The sequence below is a fragment of the Scyliorhinus canicula genome, chromosome 4 (genome assembly GCF_902713615.1).
Source record: "Scyliorhinus canicula chromosome 4, sScyCan1.1, whole genome shotgun sequence".
NCBI lineage: Eukaryota > Metazoa > Chordata > Chondrichthyes > Carcharhiniformes > Scyliorhinidae > Scyliorhinus > Scyliorhinus canicula.
Window position 1 is genome coordinate 27133477 of NC_052149.1, and position 23072 is coordinate 27156548.

Sequence of the window (23072 nt, forward strand, 5' to 3'; positions counted from 1 at the left end):
GAGAACACACCATTGTGGGTGTGTGCGTGTGGGTGGGGGGGGGTCACCTTCAGTGAGACCAGAAGATCCCGCCATCGGGAAGGAGCGGAAAATCTTGCCCAAAGTTATATTTACATAGCACTCCTTTGTAGCTTCAGGTCATCTTAAACCATTTTACAGCCACTGAAATACACTCACTGCTATTATTTGCAAACACTGCAGTCAATTTATGTACAGCATGTACCCCAAACAGCTATTAATTTATGACCATATTTCTTACATCTCCCTGAGTTCGCTGTCAGTTAACTCCCCAGCTGAAGGAAGACATCTCCTAGTGTGCAGCACTCTGTTAGTGCTGCATTAAAGTGTCAGCCGAGATTTTGTGCTAAAACCCGTAGGGAAATCGATTCCAGAATGTCCGAGACCCAGAGGCAAGTGATCCACTAACTGAATCAAGCTGAAACTTAATCCTTGCCCAAGCAGCCACTCCAAACCAACACTGTGAAAGCTAGCACGTTACTCAGGTGTGCAGGGCATAACAAATTAATGCAATTCTGTCCTCCCCCTGACTTTCAAATAGTGTTTCAAATTTGATCGACTGATTTATATTTCAACAGCTTGAAGTTGTCGAACTACTGAATTTGAATCATTAGTTTACCTGCAATGTGTAAAGCAATCAGTTAAGAGCAGAACTTCGGCCTTTTTAATACAGTTATCACCACTTTTCCAAGATTAATTGACACTGGGAGAGAGAGTTTTGTAATTCATTGTACAGCCACAATTCTTGATTGTTAGAGACCCCTGTGTTAGGAATACTGTCCTGCAGTGGGAGCTCACAACACTGCTAGCTGTAGGCTGAACAATGATATTCGATAGAAAGTTAATGCAGTTCTTACACTGAGTTAATTGGTACAACATTTTTAGCAGAAATTTAAGCAAATAGCCACAGGTGTATTGCCATTTTTTACAGTACCATGGATTGGATGATGGTAAACCTTTAAGCACATGTACTCGAATACATGCATTGAGATTTGTTTATGGCCTTTGAAAGCCCCTGAGATTCCCAATGAGTGAAGAGAGATGACAGACTACTCAGCACTGATCAATTATTTTAAACAAAATTATGGTCGAGCAAGTTACTTTCCTTTGAACAAATATTTCACCTTTTTAGCAAGTTTCTCCAACAGTTGCAGATAAATGCAAGAAAGGGACGAATTACGAGTTCAAAATTGGTGGTCTTGCTACAAGTGCCAACACTCCCGCATTGCTGCAAAATAACCAGCATTATTATTATACATTTGGCACTGGGATAGAGGTAAAACAATATGCTGCAACAACACTAAAGGTGCAGTCCAACGAGGGTAAAATCCAGTTGTCACAAAATAATGACTGAACAAAGATAGCTCTTAAAACGAGGATTAAAAACTAAGCAGTTTTGTCTGAAAGATCAAATAGCCTTGCGTCATATTCTCCCTCTTGGGAGAAAGGCTCAGACTAAAGATAGGCTTTAAAACTGCTTTTTGTTTTAAATGAATGTGTGCTTACATTAAGTGCACTTGAAAAGGACAGAACAGATGTGACCATGAATAGAAAACAAACGTTTATATTTTATTGCAGTGAATTCTCATCTAATTCGGAATATTGCCCATGTTTCCTGCAATACAAAGAGATGAAGAGTTTCTCCGAGCACATCCTGTTCTGCAGGTGTGCAAGGCGACATGAATTTTGTGGTAGTCAGACAGAATATGGCCATATCCCAATCAGGCAATAAAACATCATGGCAATGGATAACATCAGCTTATTGTTACAGAGCAAACTAACAACTTTTGTCTACTTTAAAACGATTCATTGTGGAAAACAAAGAAAACGTACAAGCTAATAGTTTTTCACGGTTTTCTGAATGCAGCCGTTGTTGACTACCTACAGTGCCTTGTGCACGTCTTCAATCATGCAATGATGCCCATCAATCATAAGTGCCCCCTTGCTGCATGCTCTTTTCCAACATTTCTCTCACCAAGTCAATTGATCCATATGAAAGAGCTTGAATATGCAATATCTGCTTGTCACAATGAAGACATGCAGTGGCATTCATTAGTGGGCCTGTACTGCCGGTAACAGCAGATTGATTCTGGAGGCCAGTGCTGTTAGATTGCAGTCACAGTTACCTATTTTGTCCTGTGGCTGAGGCCAGATATTCTCTGAAGCTACTGATGGAACATTTTCATCTGATTTATTTCATACATTTCTATGTATGGGGCACAGACAGAATCTGGAATGTTGCAAAATATTTTTATACATTTAAGGTGTAGGGACATCCATTCAGTAGGCCAGTCAATTTTGGGGTCTGTTGAATTTTGGTCCATGCAAGTTGGGTGAAATCAGTTATGAGCAAATATATTCTTTGGTCAGAATTTTTTATTTAAAAAATAAATAAACTTAGAGTACCCAATTCATTTTTTCCAATTAAGGGGCAATTTAGCGTGGCCAATGGTCCACCTAGCCTGCACACCTTTTGGGTTGTGGGGGCGAAACCCACGCAAACATGGGGAGAATGTGCAAACTCCACACAGACAGTGACCCGGGATTGAACCTGGGACCTTGGCTCTGTGAGGCTGCAGAGCTAACCCACTGCGCTACCGTGCTGCACTATTCTTTGGTCAGAAATAAAGCAAAGGTTTGTAACCAGTTTACTTGAGAAAGCATGCTGTGGTGGTATGGATATGAGCACTGCCGTTGGTGCAGAGCACTGGCTTCCCATTGGCTCTGGCTGGTCATGTGCCTCTCGTCCGATTGGTTGGGACTACTCATGTGACTGCTCTCCAATTGGTCGCGAGGCAAGTAGGCCCTGCCTCCGAGGCGGGGTATAAGTACCCAGAGTTCCCGGCAGTCGGTCATTCTCTTAGTCGACCACCGGGCTAACAACTAGCTGATTAAAGCCACAGTTCAGATCCTAAATGTGTCTTGAATCGAATTGATGGTACATCACATGCCGCCGACAAAACGTTCAGTGACTGAAGGCACTGACCGCAAAACTCATGTGATGCAACCGATTTTATTGGTCTCTTCAGCCTTCAACAAAATAATTGCAGGCAATTGGCCTTAAGAGTGAGCAGCAGCCCTTCATGAGCTATTGGCTCAGCCAATATTTCAACATTCAGTCAAGTAGCTTTCAGCGAGGCACCTGTGTGTGTTGATCATGCACAGGAAGCTTATTCAAATGAGACATTGTTCATTACAAGGTACAAAGCCTGGAGTGAACAAAGAACAAACAATACAGCACAGGAACAGGCCCTTCGGCCCTCCAAGCCTGTCCCGACCATGATACCACCCTTGGCCAAATCCCTCAATGCGTCCGAGTGCCGTATCCCTCTATACCTATCCCAACCAAGAGTGCTTCCACATTTGTGCCCTGGTTAGACCTGTGACACAGGAGTAAACAAATCATGCGCCTTAAAAGATCGCCGAAATGTGAGAATAAATGATTGTGCGTGTAACTGCAGTCCACCCACGCTTCCTCGATCTGTTACATCCAAACCACATCAACTGAAACTCAACTCACAAAACTGGCCACTGACTCTGAAATATGAGTAACCTCCAGTTACAGCATAACTTCCTGTGCTGTTCTGGGGAGAAGCAGGGTGGGGTTTCCAACATTTTAACTGGAGTTGCAGACACGGCAGAAAACAAAATAATCTTTCTGGTCTTTTAATTGTGATTCAAAATTATCCCAAATCTGATAACCTCTGTATTTACATCATTACATAGGATTACACAAAGTATACAGCACAGAAACAGGCCATTCAGCCCAACCAAAGCATGCCAGTCTTTATGCTCCATTTGAGCTTCCCCTCTATTTTTCCTCATCTAAATCTATTATTCATAGAAACATAGATCCCCTAAAGTACAGATTTGGCCCATCAAGTCTGCACCAACCCTCTGAATGAGCACCGTACCAAAGCCTGCTCCCCTGCCCAAATCCCGCAACCCCACTTAACCGGCTTTGGGCACTAAGGGGCAATTTAACATGGCTAATCCACCTAACCTGAACAATTTTGGACGGTTGGAGGAAAACGGAGCACCCGGAGGAAACCCACGCAGACACAGGGAAATGTGCAAACTCTTCCTGGTCACCCAAGGTCAGAATTTAACCCAGGTCCCTGGTGCAGTGAGGCAGCAGTGCTAATCACTGTGCCACCATGGCGTCCCATCATTGTAACCCTCTATTCCCTTCTCCCTCATATTCTTCACTAGCTTCCCCTTAAATGCATCCAAACAATGCATCTCAACCATTCCCTGTGGCACTAAGTCCCACATTGTCCCCACTATTTGGGTAAAGATGTTTGTTTTTTTCAAATTCTCTGTTGGACTTCCTGGTGACCATCTTATATTGATCACCTCTAGTTATCCTCACCGCCGCAAGGGTAAATATTCTCTCTGTATCCACTGTATCAAAACCTTTTCAAATTTTAAAGACATTCGTTTAGGTCACCCCAGCTTTCTTTTGTCTCAGCCTGTTCATCCTTTCCTGATTTGTATAGCTATGCAATGCTTGTATCATACTTTCCAATCTTCTCTGCACTCTCTAGTGCTACTAAATCCATTTTATAATCTGCTGACCAGAACGGCACACACTACTCATATATGTGATCTAACCAAGGGTCGGAACAAGTTTAGCATTTCCTCCCTACTTTTCAATTCTTATTTTCTATAAATAAAGCCTGGTGCTTGGTTTGAACTTTTAAAATGACTTTGCTATCCTGTAGTGGAACTCTGAAGGTCTGATGTACATGCTTAGAGAGATCCCTTTATTCCTCTATCCAGCCCCACACCTTCCAAATAATAAGTGTTCCTCACAAAATGTATCACCTCATGTGCTGAACTTCATTTGTCAATTATTTTCCCTTTCTGCAAGTTTATTATCCTGTCGGTTGTTCCAGTTCACCTAAGAATTGACTGTCGCACTTAATTTGGAGTTAGCCACTAAGTTAGAAATTGTGTTCCAAAGTCCATTGTTAATGCAAATTGTGAACTGCAGTGGTCCCAGCACAGATCCTTCTGGAATATCACTCCCCCACTGTCTGCCATTCTGAATAAATACCCTTCACTCCCACTCTCTGCTTTCCGATTTGAAGTCAGCTCGCAATCCATTCTGCCACTTGTCCTCTGACTCTGTATTCTCTGACATTATTCGTTAATCTATTATAGGGTATCCAAATAAATTAAATTGAAATTGTCTACTCTCGCTGTTACCTCCTCAAAACATTCAATCGGGATGGTCAAGAGGGATTTTTCCCTTTGGAGTTCATGCTAACAATTATTATATTTTTTATTTCCGAGATGTTCTTTTATCCACACTTTTCGCAGGGATTTCATCATTTTTCATTCTACCGGTTTTAACTGTTCTTTCCTGGGTATGTACCGACCCCATTCCAAAATGGAATAGCTATTTGCCGGTCCTCTGGCACTATACCTTTTTCTAATGAATGATTAAATATGGGCAGGAAAGCCTCTACCATCTCTTCCCTGGATTCTTTTAAAACCTGTGGATACAATCCATCCAGCCTAGGAGCTTTAGAGCGCAATCTACCAGCCGCTTACTGCCGGAAAGGCTTAGCCGTGCGCCGATAGAATCCGGGAGATCCTTCTTCCGGGAGATCCTTCTTCCGGGATCTCCCCGTTTCTCTGGGATCTAACGCGATCTTGAGAGACGTCGCGTTGTAAAAAAAGTGTGGGCTTGGGTAGGGTGCGCTTTCCAAGGGCCAGTGCAGACTCGATGGGCCGAATGGCCTCCTTCTGCACTGTAAATTCTCCAATTCTATGAATCCCACCCATTGTGGGCGGGATTACTTATGAGCAGATTGCATATTAGAGTGAGACAGCTGGTCTCCCTCTTAATATGCATTCCCACAATGTACCCAAGGAGTGGGATCTAACCCCCATGTCTTGGAGATCTCGGGTGAGTGCGTTCAGTGCTGACACAACAGTACTAATGGCGGGTCTCCCAGGGGATTGGAGGTCCCCAGGTGCTTGCCCACTGGGCAGGGTGGCACCCTGGAACTTGGGCAGTGCCACTTGGATGTCAGCTGGCACTGCCCAGGTGGCACTGCCTGTTGGCAGGGGCACAGCCAGCCTGACAGTTTTGCAGTGCCACATTGGAATTTTCCCTGTGCTGCAAGTGTGGGAGTACCCGAGGACCATGTCCGGGGGTCAAGAGATCGGATGCCATTTAAAAATGGCAGAGCTCCTCAGTGCAGAAGGAGATCGGGATGGCATTTAAAAATGCTGAAAGTGGAGTTGCGGTAGAGCCGGGAGTGCAGGAGGCGAAAGAGGCCGGTGTCCTGGCCTTTGCGTCCCTAGTAGCCCGACGAAGGATTCTGCTACAGTGGAAGGATGAGAGGCCCCCCAAGTGTGGAGACCTGGATCAGTGACATGGTGGGATTTATAAAATTGGAAAGGGTCAAATTTGCCCTGAGAGGATCAGTACAAGGGTTCTATAAACGATGGCAGCCTTTTCTGGACTTCCTGGCTCAAAGATAGGTATCTTGGTATCAGCAGCAACCGGGGGGGGGGGGGGGGGGGGGGGGGTTCCTTATTGTAGTTTCTTTTCTGTAACTTTATATTGTGTTAATTTGTGTTGTTGTTAAAATGCTGTGTTGTTCATGGAGGTGGGGCGAATGTTTATGATTGCTAATATTATTGTTATTTTTGGTATTTTACTATGGTGCGTTATTGTTGTATTAATTCAAAACTTTTCAATAAAAATTATTTAAAATTTTTATTTAAAAAAAAATGCTGAAAGTGAAAGAAAGATGAGAAACCTCCTCAAGGTTTATACAAAAGATGCAGAATGTAACTGGGGACTGTGCCTTTAAAATAAGCTTCATATGGAATGGCACAGCTTGCCAGTATGACAAACTAACCCCAACCTTATCCCCTGAAAAAGGCATAAAAGATTAAATACTTCAGAGACCTGCACTGCAATTGAAGGCGTAAGACTCTGCTAATCACTGGAGGGAGATCTGAGAGAGAGGGAGACAGACAGAGAGAGAGAGTGAGAGAGAGACAGAGAGAGAGAGAGAGAGTGAGAGAGAGGCAGAGAAAGAGACAGAGAGAGAGAGAGAGAGTCAGAGACGGAGACAGAGAGGGAGACAGGAGAGAGAGAGACAGAGAAAGAGAAAGAGAGAGAGAGAGAGAGACACAGAGACACGGAGAGAGAGACCGAGAGGCCTGATGAATCACTGGGAGAATAATCTATAACCACACAAGATGGCCATTTCTAGTGATTGTATGACCGCAGTTAATAAAATATTTGAGCTAGATATGGACAAAGTATGTACTTGCTGAAAGTAACATATACACAGCGGTTAGCGCTGTTTCTTCACAGCCTCAGGGTCCCAGGTTCGATTTCTGGCTTGGGTCACTGTTTGTGCGGAGTCTGCACGTTCTCGCCGTGTTTGCGTGGGTTGCCTCCCAATGCTCCGGTTTCCTCCCACAAGTCCCGAAAGATGTGCTTGTTAGATGAATTGGACATTTTGAATTCTCCCTCTGTGTACCCGAACAGGTGCCGGAATGTGGCGACTAGGGCATTTTCACAATAACTTAATTGCAGTGTTAATGTACTTGTGGCAATAAAGATTATTATGTTATATATATTATATGAGTGTTCTGATGCTGGGTATCAGTGACGAGTTGAATTGCTGGGAGCAAATTATCAAAGCAGCTGCTATTTTTATTATTATTTTCTTTAATTGTCTTCTGTTAAATTTTTAATCATTTTCTGTTATCATTTCAAATCTCTGCCTGTGTTCAATCTGTAATTGTGGGTACAAATAAACTAACCCGATTAAGCATTAATATTTTCAGTGAGTCAATTTGTTTTTTTCCAAGTTTGTGGGTGAAAAGAACCTTTGAATTTATAAAAGATACAGTAAGAAGTCTTACAACACCAGGTTAAAGTCCAACAGGTTTGTTTCAAACACTAGCTTTCGGAGCACTGCTCCTTCCTCAGGCAAATATTTAAGCCAAATAATTAGTTAATATTTCTCTCTGCTGTTACTTGTGGTACTATCCTGTCTATTAATTAATGGTCCTGTGACCATTCAAGTCGTTCAATTCTTTTTACTGGTGCGCCCGTAAAATATTTTACTATTTTATTTTATGTTCGCAGATGATTTAATTTCCCAGTTCTTCTGGCCTTCCTCAATTTTTTTCTCTTAATCACTTCATTTTCTGCTATATCATGCACTCCCCTCCTTTCCATGTACTCAATGCACACCTCCTTCCTCAATTACAATTGTTCCTTATAACTTGGGCTGAATTCTCCGCAGATTTCGGCACGGGGACGGAGAATCTAATTTCACGCCGATATCAGGTCCGGAGCCAGTCTGCCGATTCTTGGGTCCCGAGAATCGGCGTGATCGCGGAGTACTCCACGCGGCTGGGGGCCCATTGCCAAAGGCCAGCCCAGCGATACTCCGCTCCCGACCGGCCGAGTTCCTGATGGCATGGAACTAACCTGGTATTGCCAATAGGGATGCGCGTGGCGGTTGCGGACACCAGGAGGGGCCTTATTGCCTTATAGGCGGCCGGGGGACAGATCCGCGTGGTCAGACCTCCGGGTGCGCGGCTGATCGGGGAGGGGGTTTAGTTTTTACATGTGGCTCCGTGTTCCGAGTTCGCCAAGGCGCTCGGCGCGGCCGCTGGAGACCGCCGCCGTGCACATGCGTGGACTGAGAACCATATCCGCAGCTAAAGCTGTGTGAATTACTCAGCTCCACTTTTTCCCATGAATCTCCAGAGTAAAATGCCAGCGTTTTTACGCCGGCATGGGGACATCGTCCCATTTTGGGAGAATCCAGCCCCTTATGTCTATTTTCTTTCTATATATTTTTATGGAGTACGTATAAGTCAGGTTAAAATTTTAGAAAGCATTCCCAATTGTACGTTCAGGAACAACTGATGCACATGAGCAAGGATCAATTAAAATGAAGCTTAAGGTTTAGGACTGTTAGCGCCAGGGACCCGGATCCAATTCTCACCTTAGGTGACTGTGTGGAGTTTGTACTTTCTCCCTGTGTCTGCATGAGTTTCTTCCTGGTGCTCCAGTTTCCTCCCACAGTCCGAAGATGTGCAAGTTAGGTGGATCGGCCATGATGAATTTCCCAATTAATGTCCGGATAGGGCGTGCCTTGGAGGGTCACTGTTATGTTCTTGTACAGAGACAATTATTGAGTCAGCGTACTAAAGAACAAATAGTTCAAGACTAGCCGATTTTATTACTGTACAACAAACTGTGTGTTGGAAACTAATGCTAATAAACTAGAACTATTACAAACATAAATAACCATGATGAATTCTCCTTCTGACTCCCCCTAGGTTACAGCGTCATGTGTTTTACTTGCCTGACACCTAGTGGACGGAGGCTAAACAAATTTACATACATACTTGCTAATGCATATCACTACAGGTTGGTGCAGACCCGGTGGGCCGAATGGCCTCCTTCTGCAGTGTAGGGATTCTATGATTCCACGATGTGGGTTTGGCCTGCTGATACCTGGCCATTTACACCTGCTTTAAGTACCAGGATTTTGTGCTGCATTTGGAATGATAAAAGGGTGGAACATTGACTAAATAGACAAAGCTTCATGTACATGGGTTGTATGCAAGGTGGAATCTCAAACCCACAGCAAAGACTCACTGTGAGAAATGGTAAAAAGAGTCTAAAAGCAGCAAGATTCTATCAATACCTCACAATATTTCTCTTTGATCACTGTCGATGATTTAATAGCCAGCTCCCCCAACATTCAATATATTCTGGATCACAACATGAACTGGAGATCATTGAAGAATAATTTCTTTCAGTGAATAATTGTATATAATGTCATGGTCAGTGAGGAGATCAATCAGCCACACAAGCCACACTTAACTAAATTTGTTTCAGATAAAGACTTTGCTCCTTAAACAGACACAAAATATTACAACTTAAAAACAAATCATGTGTAGAAAGACCAGTGGAAACAAAATGTTTCTCCTCGTCTGGTATAGTGGAGCCAGACAGTCCAGGTTGGCTCCTCCTGGGCCCACATGAAAACTACACGTCTGCCAGCTACACATCATTGCCTCTCACTAATCCCCATCACCCATGTCCCCAGATTTACGATAGGCCTTCAGCCAGTATCTTTACCTGCCTAACTTTGCTCCCCCTGTGACTGGTCAACTGCCTCTTAGTGTTAGCAATTTGGTGAAAGAAGAAATCGGAGCCAGTCTTTACTTGAAATAGATTTCCTTACCTAGTGAAACATTACAGGTACCTAATCTCCAGATTATACTCGACTCTGGTGTCAGTAAGTGTCTCTTCATATTTGCACAAGTACTATCTAATCAATGCTCTCCGACTGAATGTGCTTAACCTCAATTGATACAATTAACACTTGTGGGCCTGGATTTTTATTTTCAAGGCAGGGAATGGAAGTTGGGAAAATGTGGGCTTTTCCTGCCCACCTCAGGAGAAAATGACCGTAAGGATTGGAGGGCGGGATTCTCCCATTCGACAGCAGAGTGACCACGCTGTTGGAAACGCCGTCGCGTTTCACGACGGTGTGAACGGGCCGCTGGGAGTAACGATTCTGGCCCCTACAGGGGGCGGGCACGGCACTGGAGCGGTTCACACCGCTCCAGCCTCCCATTTTGCCGTCAACTGTGCGCCGTGCCAACCCACGCATTCGCGGTGGCCTCCCTCAACGTGCCGGCCCCGAGTCAACATGGTGCGGGAATTCAGAGGCCGACGCGTAAGAAAATAGGCCCTGGGAGCAAGAGGGCCCCGCTGATCGGTGGGCCCCGAACGCGGGTCTGTCCCCATCGGAGACACCCCCAGGGTCAGAGCCCCCCCCCCCCCCCCCCCCCCCCCCCACCCCCACAGGCCACCCCTGACCCTGTGCGCAGAATTCCCTCCGGCTGCGACCAGGTGTGGACGGCACTGGTGGGACTCTGCCTTTTTAGAGCGGCTGCTCGACCCATCTGGGCCAGAGAATCGGCGGCCCAGCCGCGTAGAGCGTACTGCAACCGGCGCCGCGCCAAACGCGCCAGCGCCAATTCCCCGCTCCGCGGAGCTGGGCAGGGTGAATCCCCCCCCCCCCCCCAGGATCTTCCTTGTGGGGGAGGTGTGGATGCAGACCTGGGAGAAAAAATTGAAGGTGCACACAGGGGCTGCATGATGCCGAAGTGAGCTGTGAAACAGCCTCACCTCAGTGCGGTGGGAATTCATCAGTTACAATCAAAGCAGAAAGGCCACCCAGCGCTCACCCCTTAAACCTCTCACCTTCCCCGTGCCCCATCCAGACCAACTCATGCCCCTCCACTCAGCCCTATGCCACGTTATGCCCGGTACCCACCCCATGCAATCTCTCTTGCCCCATATGCCAAGCTATGCACCTGGCTATCAGGAATATAACCCCCATTGCCCCTCATGCTACTTCTGGCAAGCTGTGATCCTAAATATCAGCAATATGACCCCCATGTGCCAGGCTCTGACACGTCCATACCCACTGAATCACAAAACCCTGCATAAACCTATGTACCTTTTAAAAAGCCATTCATTTATAACTTTCCACTGTCGTTAAAAAAAGTCCTTTTTGCATAGGAGAGTAACATTATCATCCAGATCCTTAAAGTTTCAATAGCTGAAATTGCAAGCACTTGAAACTGATTTTATCGTGTGTAAATAAACACTGTGAAATCAGAGATCAGCGAGCCAGAACTATCAACCAAGCAATAAATTGTTTGGCGTTCAGGTGTTTTACTACTCAAATGGCTGTCTGGTCTCTCAGCCAAGAAGACGTAATGAGGTTTGGCTCAGAGTCCAGCGACCAATTTGTCCGTTGAAACACTTGAGCCCCAGAGAAAACATTGCCTGGCTCCCTGATCTCTTCTGTCAATTTCACAATATTTATTCATTTAAAAGTAAGAGGTCTCAAGTGCTTTCAGTTTCAGCTATTAAAACTTTGAAAGCTCTCAATGATTGGCACTTTTATTACTTTGTTGGGAAATATTATGAAAGAATCATTTTGAAGTTTTCTTTAACAGCTTCTTGTCACTGCAGGGTTCATGGCTCTTGACAGTGAGTTGATGGGCATAGGTGTGCCTCAATTTGGCATAGATTTGCCAAGTGGACATGAGAGGTCATGGAAGGGTTGATGGAAGGATTTTTTAAAAAATCATTTATGGGATGGGAGTGCTGCGGGCTGGACCAGCATTTATTCATCATCCCTAATTGCCCTTGAGAAGGTGGCTGTGAACTGCAGTCCATATGGTGCAGGTGGACCCTCAGAGCTGTAAGGGTGGTAGGTCCAGAAATATGACCAGTGGTAGTGAAGGAATGGCGATATATTTCCAAGTTAGGATGGCAAGTGACTTGGAGGGGAACTTCCAATTCGTAGAATCATAGAATCCCTACAGTACAGAAGGAGGCCATTCAGTCCATCGAATCCGCACTGACCCTTTGAAAGACCACCCTACTTGGCCCAATCCTCCATCCTATTTCTGCAACCCCGCCCTAATGGGCAATTTAGCATGGCCAATCCACTAAATCTGAACATCTTTTGACTGTGGGAGAAAACCGGAGGAAACCCACACAGACACGGGGAGAAAGCGCAAACTCCACACGGACAGTCACCCGAGGGCTGGAATTGAACCCGAGTCCCTGGCGCTGTAAGGACGCAGTGCTAACCACTGTGCCACCGTGCTGCCCCAATTGGTAGTCCATCAGAACTGCCATGTGACTACTGTCCTTGCCTTTCCAGATGGTAGCAGCCATGGATTTTGAGGGTGCTGTTTCAGAAACCTTTGTGAGGTCCCGCAGTGTAGCTTGTAGATGGTACACACTGCTGTCACTGTGCATTGGTGATGAAGGGCGTGAATGTTTGTGGATGGGGTGCCAATCAAATGGGCTGCTGTGCCCTGGATAATGTCCAACTTCTTGAGTGTTGTTGGAGCTGCAGTCATCCAGGCACATGCAGGGCATTCCAAAATGTTCCTGTCTCGTGCCTTATAGATGGTGGCTTGGGGAGTCAGGAGGCAAGTTACCAGCTGCAGGATTCTGAGCCTCTGACCTGCTTCTATAGACACAAGTGTTCATGTGGCTCATCCAGTGCAGTTTCTGGTCAGCGGTATCCCCCAGGATGTTGACAGTGGGGGATTCAGTGGCCGCAGTGCCATTGAATATCAAGGGAAAATGTTTCGCTTTGATCTTGTTAAAGATAGTCATTGCCTGACACTTGTGTGGCATGAATACTACTTGCCAGTTGCCAGCCCAAGCCTTGATATTGTTGAGGTCTGGCAGCATTTGGACCTAATAAGAACATAAGAACTAGGAGCAGGAGTGGGCCATCTGGCCCCTCGAGCCTGCTCCGCCATTCAATTAGATCATGGCTGATCCTTTGTGGATTCAGCTCCACTTTCCGGCCCGAACACCATAACCCTTAATCCCTTTATTCTTCAAAAAACTATCTATCTTTACCTTAAAAGCATGTAATGAAGGAGCCTCAACTGCTTCACTGGGCAAGGAATTCCATAGATTCATAACCCTTTGGGTGAAGAAGTTCCTCCTAAACTCAGTCCTAAATCTACTTCCCCTTATTTTGAGGCTATGTCCCCTAGTTCTGCTGTCACCCGCCAGTGGAAACAACCTGCCCGCATCTATCCTATCTATTCCCTTCATAATTTTAAATGTTTCTATAAGATCCCCCCTCATCCTTCTAAATTCCAACGAGTACAGTCCCAGTCTACTCAACCTCTCCTCATAATCCAATCCCTTCAACTCTGGGATTAACCTAGTGAATCTCCTCTGCACACCCTCCAGCGCCAGTACGTCCTTTCTCAAGTAAGGAGACCAAAACTGAACACAATACTCCAGGTGTGGCCGCACTAACACCTTATACAATTGCAACATAACCTCCCTAGTCTTAAACTCCATCCCTCTAGCAATGAAGGACAAAATTCCATTTGCCTTCTTAATCACCTGTTGCACTTGTAAACCAACCTTCTGTGGCTCATGCACTAGCACACCCAAGTCTCTCTGAACAGCGGCATGCTTTAATATTTTATTGTTTAAATAATAATCCCGTTTGCTGTTATTCCTACCAAAATGGATAACCTCACATTTGTCAACATTGTATTCCATCTGCCAGACCCGAGCCCATTCACTTAACCTATCCAAATCCCTCTGCAGACTTCCAGTATCCTCTGCACTTTTCGCTTTACCACTCATCTTAGTGTCATCTGCAAACTTGGACACATTGCCCTTGGTCCCCAACTCCAAATCATCTATGTAAATTGTGAACAATTGTGGGCCCAACACGGATCCCTGAGGGACACCACTAGCTACTGATTGCCAACCAGAGAAACACCCATTTATCCCAACTCTTTGCTTTCTATTAATTAACCAATCCTCTATCCATGCTACTACTTTACACTTAATGCCATGCATCTTTATCTTATGCAGCAACCTTTTGTGTGGCACCTTGTCAAAGGCTTTCTGGAAATCCAGATATACCACATCCATCGGCTCCCCGTTATCTACTGCACTGGTAATGTCCTCAAAAAATTCCACTAAATTAGTTAGGCATGACCTGCCTTTTACGAACCCATGCTGCATCTGCCCAATGGGACAATTTCTATCCAGATGCCTCGCTATTTCTTCCTTGATTATAGATTCCAGCATCTTTCCTATTACCGAAGTTAAGCTCACTGGCCTATAATTTCCTGCTTTCTGCCTACCTCCTTTTTTAAACAGTGGCGTCACGTTTGCTAATTTTCAATCCACCGGGACCACCCCAGAGTCTAGTGAATTTCGGTAAATTATCACTAGTGCATCTGCAATTTCCCTAGCCATCTCTTTTAGCACTCTGGGATGCATTCCATCAGGGCCAGGAGACTTGTCTACCTTTAGCCCCATTAGCTTGCCCATCACTCCCTCCTTAGTGATAACAATCCTCTCAAGGTCCTCACCTGTCATAGCCTCATTTCTATCAGTCACTGGCATGTTATTTGTGTCTTCCACTGTGAAGACCGACCCAAAAAACCTGTTCAGTTCCTCAGCCATTTCCTCATTTCCCATTATTAAAACTCCCTTCTCATCCTCTAAAGGACCAATATTTACCTTAGCCACTCTTTTTTGTCTTATATATTTGTAAAAACTTTTACTGTCTGTTTTTATATTCTGAGCAAGTTTACTCTCATACTCTATCTTACTCTTCTTTATAGCTTTTTTAGTAGCTTTCTGTTGCCCCCTAAAGATTTCCCAGTCCTCTAATCTCCCAGTAATCTTTGCCACTTTATATGCTTTTTCCTTCAATTTGATACTCTCCCTTATTTCCTTAGATATCCACGGTCGATTTTCCCTGTTTCTTCCTAAACCTTTGCTGAGCACTGTGAAAAATCGCTTGGAAGGTTCTCCACTGTTCCTCAACTGTTCCACCATAAAGTCTTAGCTCCCAGTCTACCTTAGCTAGTTCTTCTCTCATCCCCTTGTAATCTCCTTTGTTTAAACACAAAACACTAGTATTTGATTTTACTTTCTCACCCTCCATCTGTATTTTAAATTCCACCATATTGTGATCGCTCCTTCTGAGAGGATCCCTAACTATGAGATCTGGACTGGACTGGACTAGATCTGGACTACTTCAGTATCCAAGTTGGGATTGGTGCAATCATCAATCATCAATGAACATTCCCACTTCTGGGGCAGGATTCTCCGACCCCCTGTCGGGTGGGTGAATCACCAGGGGTCGGAGTGAATCCCGCCCCCACCGTCCTCCTAATTCTCCCGCCCCCCCCAAAATTTGCCCCTCGGAGAATGGCGGGGTCCAGCGCGACTCAATGGGCCCCGGGGCTGCCCGAATTCTCCGGCCCACAATGGGCCGAAGTTGCGCCCATTCTTTGCTGGTCCCGCCGGTGTAAATTAGAGGAGGTCACTTACTGGCGGGATCTGGCGGCGCGGGCGGGCTCCCGGTTTCTTGGGGGGGTCGCGGGGGGAATCTGGCCCCAGGAAGTGCCTCCACGTGGCCTGGCCTGCGGTCGTGGCCCACCGATCCGCGGGCCGGCCTGGCCGTGGTTCTCTGCCATTCCCGGTATGCAAGCGATTCCCTCTGCGCATGCGCGGGGATGACATCAGCACGCGCTGGCGCTCCCGTGCATGCGCCGACTCGCGCTGGCCGGCAGAGGCCCTTCGGTGCCAGTTGGCATGGCGCCAAGCTCCTTTCCCGCCAGCTGGCAGGGCGTCAACCACTCCAGGGTGGGCCTAGCCCCTGAAGCTGCGGAGGATTCCGCACCTTTGGGGCGGCCCAACGCAGGAGTAGTTCACGCCACTCCATCCCGCCGGGACCCCCCACCTTGCCGGGTAGGGGACAATCCCGCCCTCCCGCCCCTGATCTTACGATGCAAGCAAGGTAATTGAGGAAGCAGCTAAAGATTGTTGGGACTAGACACTATCCTGAGGAACTCCTGCAGTGATGTCCTGGAGCTGAGATGATTGACGTCCAACAATCACAATCATCTTCCTTTGTGCTAGGTATAACTCCAAACAGCGGAGGTTTTTCCCCCTGATTTCTATTGACTCCAGCTTTACTGGAGCTCCTTGATGCCACACTGGATCAAGTGCTGTCTTGATGTGAAGGGCAGTCACTCTCGCTGCACCTCTGGAGTTCAGCTCTTTTGCCCAAGTTTGACCCAAGGCTATAATGAGCTAAGGAGCTGAGTGCCTCTGGCAGAACCCAAACTGAGCATCGGTAAGCAGATTATTGCTAAGCAAGTGCAACTTGACAGCACTGTTGATGACTACATCATGTTATTGATGATCAAGAGCGGGCTGATGGCATAGTAATTGGCCAGGTTAGATTTATCTTGCTTTTTGGATACAGGACTTATCTGGCAATTTTACACATTGCCGGGTAGATGTCAATGTTGTAGCTCTCCTGAAACAGCTTTGCTAGGGGTGCAGCCAATTCTAGAGCACAAGTCTTCAGTACTTTTGCTGGAATGTTGTTAGGGCCCATAGCCTTTTCAGAATCCAGTGCCTTCAGCTTGATATCACGTAGAGTGAATCAAGTTCACTGAAGACTGACACTTGTAATGTTGGGGAACTGAGGAGGAGGCCGTGTTGGATAATCCAAATGGCACTTTTGGCTGATGGTGGTTGCGAATGCTTCAGCGTTATCTTTTCCACTGATGTGCTGAGCTCCCGCATTATTGAGGATGGGGGATATTTGCAGAGCCTCTTCCTCCAGTTAGCTGTTCAATTGTTCACCAACTTTCATAACTGAATGAGGCAGGACTACACGGTTTAGATTTGATCTGTTGGTTGCGGAATCATTTGGCACTGCCCAACGAATGCTCTTTCCGCTGTTTGGCATGCAAGTCGTCCTGTGTGGTAGCTTCATCCGATTGACACCTCATTTGTACGTGTGCCTCGCATGCCCTCCTGCACTCTTTATTGAACCAGGGTTGATCCCTAAGCTTGGTAGATTGGTTATATGCCACGCCATGGAGGATACAGATTGTGGTTAGGTACAATTCTGCTGCTGCTGATGGGCCACAATGCCTCATAGTTTCCCAGTCTTGAGTTGCATGGGGGGGATTCGAGTCCTGGTTGCCATTTGTAAGGGGCTTCCGAGCAATTCTGACTTGGTGAAAATTGAGTCCTTGGTATATGTCTGGTTCCCACTGAAGGCTGGTTACTTTCTCATTACTTGAGGTCCAATATCATGTGGTCCACTCACTCATCAGCTTACTTATGGCAGTCATTGCCTTGCCTCCTGCTCAAAAAAAGGTGCAAACAATTTTCGAGGTAAAATCACTATTTCATGATGCCGCCATTTTATTTGTGCACCAGCTGCCGCTACCTACTACTGGCTGACTTACACAAAAAGAAGGTGGCAAACCTATCTGAACAGAAGATGTAATCAAGCCACATTATGGATGTGTTGCATGACGGTTCAAAATTTATACAAAAATCTGCCATTATAACTCACAAATAGCAAAGAGCTAACTCCAAATCCATTCACATCTACAATTCATCTCTAATTAGCATGTTTAGCTATTTTTAGAATTCTTGAAAGTCTCTTGTTGCAGATCCTTTAAAGGATGGGTTATACCATAACGGAGATAAGTACTTTGTTGTATATTGTTTCCGCTGGAAAGATTTGTTGAACAAGCTCTCTCCTCCCTCGCAGGTATAATCCTATTTGTTCCAATGCAAAAGCTGGCTCTGTATTAAACCTATAGGGCGAAATTCTCCCCCCCCCCACGACGGGTGGGAGAATAGCGGGAGGGCCTTCCCGACTTTTTTGACGCCCTCCCGCTATTCTCCCGCCCCCCCGCCGAAATCCCGACACGAATCGCTGCCTCCGTTTTTTTACGGCCGGCAGCGATTCACAGCTGTTAGAAGGGCCGAAGTCCCAGCCCTTTACGACCTTTTTACGAACGGCAAACACACCTGGTCCTGCCGTTCGTAAAAACGTCGTGACCACCTGGAAAAAAATAACCATGGCACCGATTGGCACGGCAGTACCACGGCCGTGCCAAGGGTGCCATGGGCCCGCGATCGGTGCCCACCGATCGCGGGCAGCGGGCCCGATGCCCGCGCACTATTTGTCCTTCCGCCGCCCCGCAGTATCAATACGCGGGGCGGCTGAGGGGCAACCCGGACCGCGCATGCGCAGATTTCGCGCAAAACGCGATGACGTCACCCGCGCATGCGCGGGTGGAGTCTTCCCACCTGCGCATGCGCGGCTGACGTCATATGACGCGTCAGCCGGCGCTAAATCCGACAAGCGGGCTTAACGATTTTCGTTAAGCCCGACTTGTCGGAGCCTCCGACGTCGGGCTGCTAGCCCCGACGGGGGACCAGAATCGGTCCCCCGTCGGGAAGGGGCGCGATGCCGTAAAACCCGCCCGGGTTTTACGGCAGTTTGACGATTTCTCCCGTTTTGGGAGAATTTCGCCCATAGTGTCTGTGCATAAAAAGTACTTTGTTGCCTGTAAAACACTTTGGGATGTTCTGAGGATTGAACTCTGTCATATAAATGCGATTTCTTCTCTTTCTTATCTGCTCAATGACATGCCTGATGGTCACCTTTCATTTAACAGTCATTGGCATGAACAGGGATTCAGTAGTTCATACATTTCGGAGTTTCATCTGCAGCATATTGGATTGAGAAAGATGCTTGTTGTGTTTGGACCCTTGTACTTTAACATGAACTCACCAAACACTTTGATCTGTCCAACCAAGATCCTTCTATTGTGTCTTGCACAGTAGGATGGCAATCTGATACGGAGCACATTATCATGGAGTCTTATTACTCCTCTGGAACTTACAACTTCTGCTGACCTGTCACATGTACGTCTTATTACCCTCTACCTCGTGTTCTGGAGCTCGCCAGATGAGCCTCTCTTCACATACAGGTCCCCAGGTCACATAACCTCGGTCTTATGACCGCATGGTGTGTCTGTACCTCCATCTGCTGGTTGGAGGTTTCACACCATTCAACTGTGATGTGGCCCATAGGCATATCACCACAATACTGATCGCTGTTCATTCCAAACACAACATGAAGAATAGCCACTTGAGTATAGTGCCAGGGTGCAGATGAAAATGTACGGGAGCGTAAACTGGCATCTTCAGAAAACAGAATGCTGAGGTGCTATCACATACATGCTTAAATGCGCAAGTCTGGCTTAAATACTAACAATGGTGTGATAATCGTCAAAGGACTTGCACATGTTCTGGCTCAATATTAAAGAAGATGAATTCTAGCATGGACCATTCAGCTACATCTATTACAATGGTCTTGAGGCTTTCAGACTGAAATTCGTTGAGCTGACTAATAAACAACCAAAGCCAAAGAAGATATTAAAATTTATTGGATATATATAAGAATATTAAGCTTATTCAATATGGAACCATTTTTATCATGTCATTTCTCTACCTACTAATACAGGTACCTTTAACATTTGTTAGTTTTAGAATAACACAGATTAGGAAGTCAGGGAAAGAGAAAAACAGACACATAGAGTGGAGCTAATGATAATGAGAGAGAGTGGGTATATAAGATTAAAAAGAGGTTGCATAAGGAAAAGAGAGCTCAAGAGAGAAGCACAGGGCTAAATTTTATATGGAGACAGTGGCCCCACCCATACAATCATAGAATTGTAGAATCATAGAATTTACAGTGCAGAAGGAGGTAATTCGGCCCATTGAGTCTGCACCGACCCTTTGAAAGAGCCCCCTACTTAAGCGCACGCCTCCACCCTAACCTGTAACCCAGTAACCCCACCAAACCTTTTGGACATTAAGGGGCAATTTAGCATGGCCAATCCACCTAAACTGCACATGTTTGGACTGTGGGAGGAAACCGGAGCACCTGGAGGAGGCCCCCGCAGACACTGAGACAACGTGCAAACTCCATACAGCCAGGCACCTGAGGCCAGAATTGAACCTGGGTCTCTGGAGCTGTGGGGCAGCAGTGCTAACCACTGTGCCACCGTTCTGCCCATGGGCTGAAAAATCAGGAATGAGCAGGCCCAGGGGTCCACGACCCAATTTTACTGTCAGGCCAATAGTTGCAGGAGGTTGTGGCTTCTGCCACCACCACCGGCACCTCCCCCTTCCCCCCCCCAGGCACCTTCAAAAGCTGCTGGCTAGTCAGAGGGTTGGCAGCTCTGCAGGCCTAACCATACCACTGGCCAGTCCCCGAGCAGGAGGGTCACTGGAGGTCAGACTTCAAGGTAAGTGGGCAGCTATGCCAGTCAGGCTGGCCCTGGTGAAGAGAAGGTGCGGTGATGAAGAGACCAGGGGAAGAGGGTGAGGTTCAGCGGGGATTGGGAGTCATTGTCATCTGGTGTGGACAGCCTATGTCATGTGGTGTGGGCATGTGAGGGCCTCAACTGACCCAAGGGTGGCTGGGACCCCCAACTCCTCCCCTGCTGTTGGTAAAATACCAGTGAAGAAAGGAAGGCCACTTAAGGGCATATCACCGCCCTGGTATTCCATTATACGCACCGTGCTTCCTGGTCTACTCTTAGAACTGTGGTAGAGGCATATAACTTTGGCTAGGGGAGGAAACAATGATCAAGGTGCACCGAGGATGGGATTGGATACCCATGCAAGGGAAATGGGGAAAGGAGGAAAAGGAAGAGATGGAAATAAAATAGTCCAAGCATGTAAGGATAGACAGAGAAAAAAGGAAGGAAGAAATTAGGAGCAGAAGTGCGAGGATGAGACGGTGGTGTGTGAGAGAGCGAGCATCAGACAGAAAGGAACCAAGAAAGAAGATAAAGCAAGAAACACACAGAGACAGAAAGGACATATGAGAGAGCTGGAGAGGAAGAAGATCGCAATATAGAAGTAATGAAAGAAAGGCAAAGTAAACAATAGAAACGAATGGATATGGGGAGAGAGAATGTAGAAAAAGGAGAGGAAGGAAAGTGAGAAAGAGAAAGGAGGTGGACAAAGAGGGAGAAAGGGACAGAAGAGGGGGGGAAAAAGAGAGAGCGAGAAATCCAGAAGGAAAAAAGTGCAAAATGAGAAGTAAATTAAGAAAGAAAATGAGCAAGAGAGAAAAATGCGTAGAAAGAAGGAAGACGAGAAATAAAAAGCAGTAAAGTGCAATAGGTGAGGAGGAACCGCCATAGCCATTTGGTTTTACCGTGAATATATTTTTCTCCAATGCCATACTAGAAACTATTACACAGCAAATATTTAAACAAAGAAGTAGATTAAAAAAAACACGATTGGCAAAAATGTCCACATTTTGTAATTCTGATTATTTTATCCTCTTTAATAAACCAGTCAGAAAAGAGCCAAATTACATTTTTTTCTCTCCAATAAAACCATAGTTTGTATGTTGGATAAAATACATTATCCAAGAGAAGCATTATAGTTCCTGCTGTGCTTTTCTTATTAGATCAAACAGAAAACTGCATTATGGTCTTGTGCTGATTAGTACATCACTGCAACACTGCAGGGACCACAGATAATTCCAATTATAGTAAAAAAAAACAGCTGTTTTTAATCAAGCGATTCATGTCAACTTCACCACAACAATCCAAGTCAAATTGATGATGCTCACCAAAATGTTATTCTTGAATCAATCGTAAAATAGTATCAATACGTCTTTTTCAAAGTTGCTTTTTTTGCCTTTTGGTTGTTAAGTGGGTAGACAAAGGGGGCAATATTTTCCCTATTTTCACTCTTATTTTAGTGCTTAGTGTTTGCGGTCCCTCAAATACTTACAAATAGACTTTATGATGCATAAAATACACCTCCTGGATATATGAAAATCCATTTCAGTGGCTAGAGTATTTTCAAATTTATGACCATTTAGATACAAATGCAATTTGTCGTACAAATTAATGCTCGATCAGAATAAACACTCCTCATGCTCGGTATCCAATTCAAATATGTTTCTGAGGTTTGAGTTAAGAGTTCCTTGTTTGTCTGGCTTGCAGCATATTTTCATAATGTTCCAGTTTACAACAAAGCTGATCATTAGTTTTGAATATTATTTGCTGTGGAGGCTGGCAAATTTTTTTTAAACAGGCGCTGGACACATTAGTTGTGTATACAAATAGACATAGGATTAATATTTGGTTTAATCTCATACTTTTCACTTATAAATGGCTTGTGGATTTGTATGAGAGCCACAGATAATGATTTGGCCACAGTTGTTAATTCACAGGATACTTTAGGATTTAATGTGTTCGGGTACAATTTACCAGACGCTGATGTGTAGCTTCTGCTGAATTCACGCCTGTTGGTTTAGTTTTTTTAAACCAGTTTGAGTACCCAATTCACTTTTTCCAATTGAGGGGCAATTTAGCGTGGCCAATCCACCTACCCTGCACATCTTTGGGTTGTGGGGGCGAAACCCACGCAAACACGGGGAGAATGTGCCAACTCCACACGGGCAGTCATCCAGAGCCGGGATCGAACCTGGGACCTCGGCGTCGTGAGGCAGTAGTGCTAACCACTTCGCCACTGTGCTGCCCAACTGTTGGTTTAGTTTGGTCACCGCATTGTGAAACAAGATAGGCAAGAAAAG

The 23072-nt window shown here is 45.7% G+C and overlaps 1 protein-coding gene across 3 annotated transcripts in view; it reads right to left on the reverse strand.

The window, feature by feature from the left end:
• The window catches only part of LOC119964436 (dihydropyrimidine dehydrogenase [NADP(+)]-like), a 918190-nt gene that overhangs the window by 675210 nt on the left and 219908 nt on the right, over nt 1–23072 (reverse strand). The gene's annotated exons all lie outside the window — the stretch shown is intronic.